This window comes from Schistocerca cancellata, chromosome 1 (genome assembly GCF_023864275.1).
Source record: "Schistocerca cancellata isolate TAMUIC-IGC-003103 chromosome 1, iqSchCanc2.1, whole genome shotgun sequence".
Classification (NCBI taxonomy): Eukaryota; Metazoa; Arthropoda; class Insecta; order Orthoptera; family Acrididae; genus Schistocerca; species Schistocerca cancellata.
In genome coordinates, this window is record NC_064626.1 from 715,897,078 (window position 1) to 715,903,077 (window position 6,000).

Below are 6,000 nucleotides of genomic sequence, written 5' to 3' on the forward strand. Positions count from 1 at the left end.
ATCAGTCCTTCCAAGACCCAGGCAATCATCGTAGGTCATACCACTCACTCCTTCCAGTTCCTGGATTTCTCCCTTACCATCTGCGCCCAAGCTGTCTGCCTCACCCTCACCCTCACCTACCTTAGCCTCTCCATTGACCGTCACCTCACCTGGATCCCTCATCTCCACTCCATCCAATCCAAATCCCACAACTGGCTCAGACTCCTCAAACTCCTCTCTGGCTGGACATGGGGGTTGCACCCCTCTACCATCCTCCAAACCTACAAATCCTTAATCCATCCCATTCTCTGTTATGCCAGTCCCGCCTGGATATCTGCCCCCCCCCCCCCAAATTCTATAAGTCCCTCCAGATCCTAGAGCATCATGCGCTCCGCCTCGCCTTAAGTATATGCCTCCCGTCCCCCATGCGGATCCTCTATAACCTCATTCCTTTCCCCCATCTGCTCCTATTCCTTGAACATATCTGCATACTCTACACCTCCTGCCGCCTTGATCCCCCTCACCCCCTGGTTGCTCCTCTCCTCTCCCATTCCCACCTCCTGCCATGTCTTCACTGTTGTGTCCCCCCTACCCTCCATCTCCACACCCTTCATCTCCTTTCCCAAGGTGGCTTTCATCAACTCCCCCTCCTGGATGATGCCCCTCTCTCCCTTCATTTTTCCCTCCTATCAACTCTGATCCTCACCCCCCTCCTTTCCTCCGTCCTTTTCCTGGGCTCCCTCTCCCCCCTTCCCTCCTCTTTTTTCCCCGCCTATCCTCTCTCTGCCCCCCTTCTCTCCCCCAAGTCCTTTTACATTTCCCTCCTCTGCCTTTTCCCATTCCCTCTCACGTCTGCCCTGCCCCTCCCCCCTTATTAGTCCTTTACCTCCTTCGGTTCCACCCCCCCCTTTCGTTTTTCCTCTCCTCCCTCCTTGTTTTCCCCCTCATCTGTCCAGGTCCCCCCCCCCTCCATCTGCCCTTGGCTATGGTGTGTCATCTTTGTGCCGACATTTTAGTACAGTGTTTAAGTGAGTGTTCAGTGTTGTGTGTCTCTTCCGAAGAGTTGCGAACGGACATCATACTGTCCCTGGTTGTGATTTTTATGTCCCTTGCTAACAGAAACCAGACTGTCACCTTGTTTTTTAATTGTCTGTCTACTATGTTACCTGTCCGCTTCCTGTGTATTTTATTAGCATTGCCAACCCCTTAATTTGTGTTTTAACTTTCCACAATTTTCCGCCGTTTTACAATTTAAGTCACCGTTTTATCGCCTGCTTTTATTGTTTATTATATTCTTCTTACGTTTTAAAAAGTCTGTAGGCTGCAGAGCAGCGTACTAAGCTGCTGCCAGCCCGCCCCCTTAGGGGGGAATCGAAATTCAATAAAGGAAAATAAAAAGAACTGAGAGGTGGGCATTTTCCTTCCTTTGTGCCCATATTTATTTCATTTACATCTTCTGGGCCTCCTTTGTCTCTTCTGACCATGTTCTTACATTTTTCTTTACCTTTTCTCCTTGGTCAACTTGCCATTTGTGAATTTTGGACTGATGATTTTACTGTTTTGGACATCTTATGGCGTAATTACTTCCACTTTCAAATCAATTTCGATCTCTGTAATCCATTTCGTTGTTTCCATTTTGGTTTCACTCCTGTTATCAAAGAATTCTACTAGTTGTTTTGTTAAGTCTATATGGAATCATTCTTCTTTGCTTCCATAGAATTTTAACCTTTTTTTCTAATGTCGCTGTTAATATTTCTGTATTGTTCTATTTTGTGTTCTCTACAAGTCAAGTCAACTATTTGTTTTGTTAAGTCTATATGGATTCATTTTTCTTATGCTTCCATATAATTTTAACCTGTTTTTCAGATGTCATTGTCGATATGTCCGTATTGTTCTATTTTCTGTTTTCTACAAGTCTTGGGTCTAGAAATTATCTTACAATTTCAGCTGTTACAATTTTAGATGTTTTCAGCACCTCATTTCCTGTTAAAAGTTAGTGTTTCTGATCCATAGAGGCAATCTGGTTTAATTAATGCATTGCTCCTATTTTTTCCGCTTTAAGATGTATTTCTTGTTGTGGGTATTTCTGATAACTCGATTTGATATCTAATTTCGTTTTCTTTTATTTCGATTTTATTTTTCTGAATGGTTTCGCCGATACATTTGAACTCATTTCATTTCATGAAATATATTCGTAACTGCAGAATCTTTCTGCCAACAGCTACATTAGGTATGAAGATATTACATATTGGTGACACTTGAAAATTTGTACCGGATCAAGACGCGGACTCGGATTTTCCTCTTGTCTTGAGCGGTCGCCTTAACCACTTTGGCTACTCGAGCACGTTCCCAGGACCGACCCAAACTTCAGTATGTCATACTGTCCACTGGAAGCGCGCTTGAACAGCCGATACTATATGGTCAAAACGACCGCTCGCGACCAGTGGGGAATTCGGGTTCGAGCCCTATTTCGGAACAAATTTTCATGTGTCGCCAACAGGTAATACCTTCATACTTAATGCAGCTAATGTTGGAAAGTTTCCACAATAGCGAATAAACTTCACAAATTTAGTACAGCTGTTTCTTCAGACATTGTTAAGGAATCCTTTAATTCTGCCATATTTAGTATCAGTGAATTATGGTGCTCGTTTATCGTCGTAGGTCACGTATTCTGTCTTTCCAAAGGATATCTGCTCACCAACTTTTTCTGCAGTTTCTTTCAAGAACTCGGTCTGAGTTTGGGCTGATGAAGTCTCTAAATAGCGATCAGTAGATAATTTGCCTCTACCTAATGTGGTTGATTGGTCAACTATGAGGGCTGATTTCTGATTTTGTCACTCTTGTATCACTTTCACAAGACCGCAACTGAAACGTAATGGAGACTGTGCAAGTCATTGATTTACTCCAGTTTTGATTTCGAGAGGATCTGAGGTATCCCCCATAAAGTTGACCTTGGACTTTGTCTGTTTTATGTTTACAAGTGTTTTCAGATCCAGACCGTGATTCGCAGTCAGCTGAGATATAGACTTTTTGGAAATCAAAAAATGTGCAGAATAAATTTTTGCTACGAATTCCCTGATGGGTTCACGATATGCTCTGGGCACAACGGCCTGGACTGAATCGTGTCATATTCTCCGGTTTCTTGTTCAAGGTGTTTCTCTGTTCTAACGAGGAGACATTTTTTAGAATTTTGTATGCAGCTAATATTCCTGAGAGACGGGAGTTAAGCTGGAGGGAGAGGAGATGAGTGAGGCGGAGGAGTTAGTCATCGGCAGAGAAGGAAGGTCGAAAGCCACATTGGGTGTCGGGGAGGAGGTGGTTTTGGTGGAGGTGGTGGTGGATGCGCCAGGTAAGGATGGATTCCAAGAGCTTGCTGAACACCAATAGGACGATAGGAAGAGTTATCAGATGGAGTCTTGTTGGGTTTGGAGAACATCAGGCTATACAAACAATAGTATGGATGTTAGAAAGTCAGCCGCTTCTATTACTTTTTCTTTAGTGCCAAAGAACTGCAGAATGTTAACACCCGAATATAGATCTGACATAGTCGTTCATGTGCGTTGTTCAACTCTGACACATGATGTTTTCACTTAATTTTAATCAATTACTTGTAACGTAATTTTTTCAAGTGTCTGTCATTTGAAATTCACATGAGCTGGATGAGTCTCTTGGGCTGTTGTAAGTTTCATGAATCCTAAAGTGTACCCAAACGTTCGTTTTCTAATAACAACACTGAGTCTCCTTCGATAACGCATTTTTAAAGATTAGTGATGACATCAGCTATTAGCTATTACTTAAAGGCTATAAAATCTGGCAGTAAGTTACTTGATATACTCTCCCTGATAGCCGTGTGTGTTGAAGTGCCACTTCCGTGACGGGGAGGTGCTCCGGCTCCGGATCGAATCAGCCCTGCGAGTTAACGAAGTGGGTCGTTGTGCCAACTAGCCTCGATGTGGATTTTAGGCGGTTTCCCACATCCCACTAGATGAATACCCGACTGCTACCCCAGTCCCACCTCAGTTACACGGTTCGCAAATATTTAGAAAACTTTCGCCCGCTTTTGCAACAATCTCACTACACGCAGACATTTGGAATAGACGTATTCCGTCACGGTGGGTAACGGTCATCCCTGAAACTAACCACATGAAATTCATTCATAACATTGTGACCCTGATCAGATGCGGTACGAAGGGATAAGCTCTGTACAGGATCTAAACTTTTCTTCCTTTTTATTCTCTGTCTGACGGCTATATCTTTTGATGTAGTTGTAATTAGGACTTGAAATGCCATTATTACAGTTTGAATCGATGCGAAGATGGACACTACAGCCTGTCATCAATCACGTATTCCTTTATTAATTAAAATCATGAACGAGCTTTTATTGTAATAAAAATCTTCAGCTGCTGACATTTGGGCTTGTGTATTGGTAATCTCAATTTCTTTCTGTGAGATGTAAGTACGTACACTCTAGAATTTCCGTTCTCAGTGATACATGCTACATGTCCCAATCTATGCCTAACCCCGCATTTTTACCTCCCTTCCACAGGCATATGAACTATTCCTGGATACCACAGTATATGTTCCACTCAGCTAATTGTGAAAATTTTCAGTATACTTATCTCGTTAGCTATGTCGCTAACAATGTATGGGACACGAAGTCATTCTTGTAATAAAAGAAACCGTGATTAATAGTGTCACGACAAAGTTGTCTCCTCTATTGCTAAAGAGGGATTCCCGTTTCATATACAGTAACAGTGCTTTTCCGAAGGTTAATGTTACAGGTAATTATCCTTCTCGTGGCTTTGACGCCGAGAATCTACAGCACTTTTTGAACGCTGTATGGGGTTAAGTTCGTTAAAGCTGTTCCCTTTAGCACTCAGAGGTGAATATTTTTCTTGCTGGGTAACTTTAAAAGTTACGAACATCTTTGACTTTCTAATTCATTCCAACTTTGACTGTCGTTAAGCAATTCGTCAGCTTCGGCGCGCTAAGAACTTCAGCCAACTTCTCTGGTTTTTTTTGCTCGTCGAATTACTCTCAGAAATCAGCACGCCATTTGCGACTTTGTGCCCAAGAGGAAAGCTGATCCTCTCATTGTTTTTCTGCGCTGGTCACTAGTCCGCTTTGTTTAACCTCCCGAGCAGGGCAGATCTGAAATTCCTGCAAGTCTTCTGTCGTGGACGTACTTGTTAAGCTGGCGTGGTGTGCTGTTTACGGTCTTGCAGCAGGTCGCAGGTCGGTGCTGCGGTCGCTGTAATTAGAGCGCCGTAAAAGCACACCGAGTAGGCCGTAATCAAGCGCGAGGTTAACAGAGTAGGCGGCGCTGCTACTTAATCTCGCCTGCACCTGCGTTTGTACTCGCTTAGTCCTGCTGAGCTGCGGTAGCTTTCTCGAACTAACCAGCAAGAGAAGTCCGGACTTTGAAGTTGCTAACGAACAAAGGCACAATAGAACACACATATAACTCATGTTACACACGCTTAACGCTAAAGTGGAGCGGGATGACAGATATCCGATTGTACGCTAACATGCACAGCAAAGAGAGGAAGTGGCGCGTGGAATTTTACACCTGTAACACAACAGTTACTGACTCCCGTACAGTCCGATCCAGCAAGGAGAGTGTTTAGGGTAGTACTGTCAGGTTCAACTTCGGAATTAGTTATACGTGTGTTCTATGAACATTGTTAGTTTTCTGTATGAGAAAGTGAGTGTGTGTGTGTGTGTGTGTGTGTGTGTGTGTGTGTGTGTGTGTGTGTGTTCTGTAAACCTCAACAACGCAAAAGCTGTACTTAGGAAACGCCACGTGCTAAAACGAGTCACCAAAGCTATATGAAACTGTATAAATGTATTTGAATTAACATTTATCAAATTAATCAGAAAATGTAAAACTATGTTAATTGTAAATTTGTGGCAAGATCTTAAGGGACCAAACTGCTTAGGTCATCGGTCCCTAAGCTTACACACTACTTAATCTAACTTAAACTAACCTACGCTATGGACAACACACACACCCATGCCCGA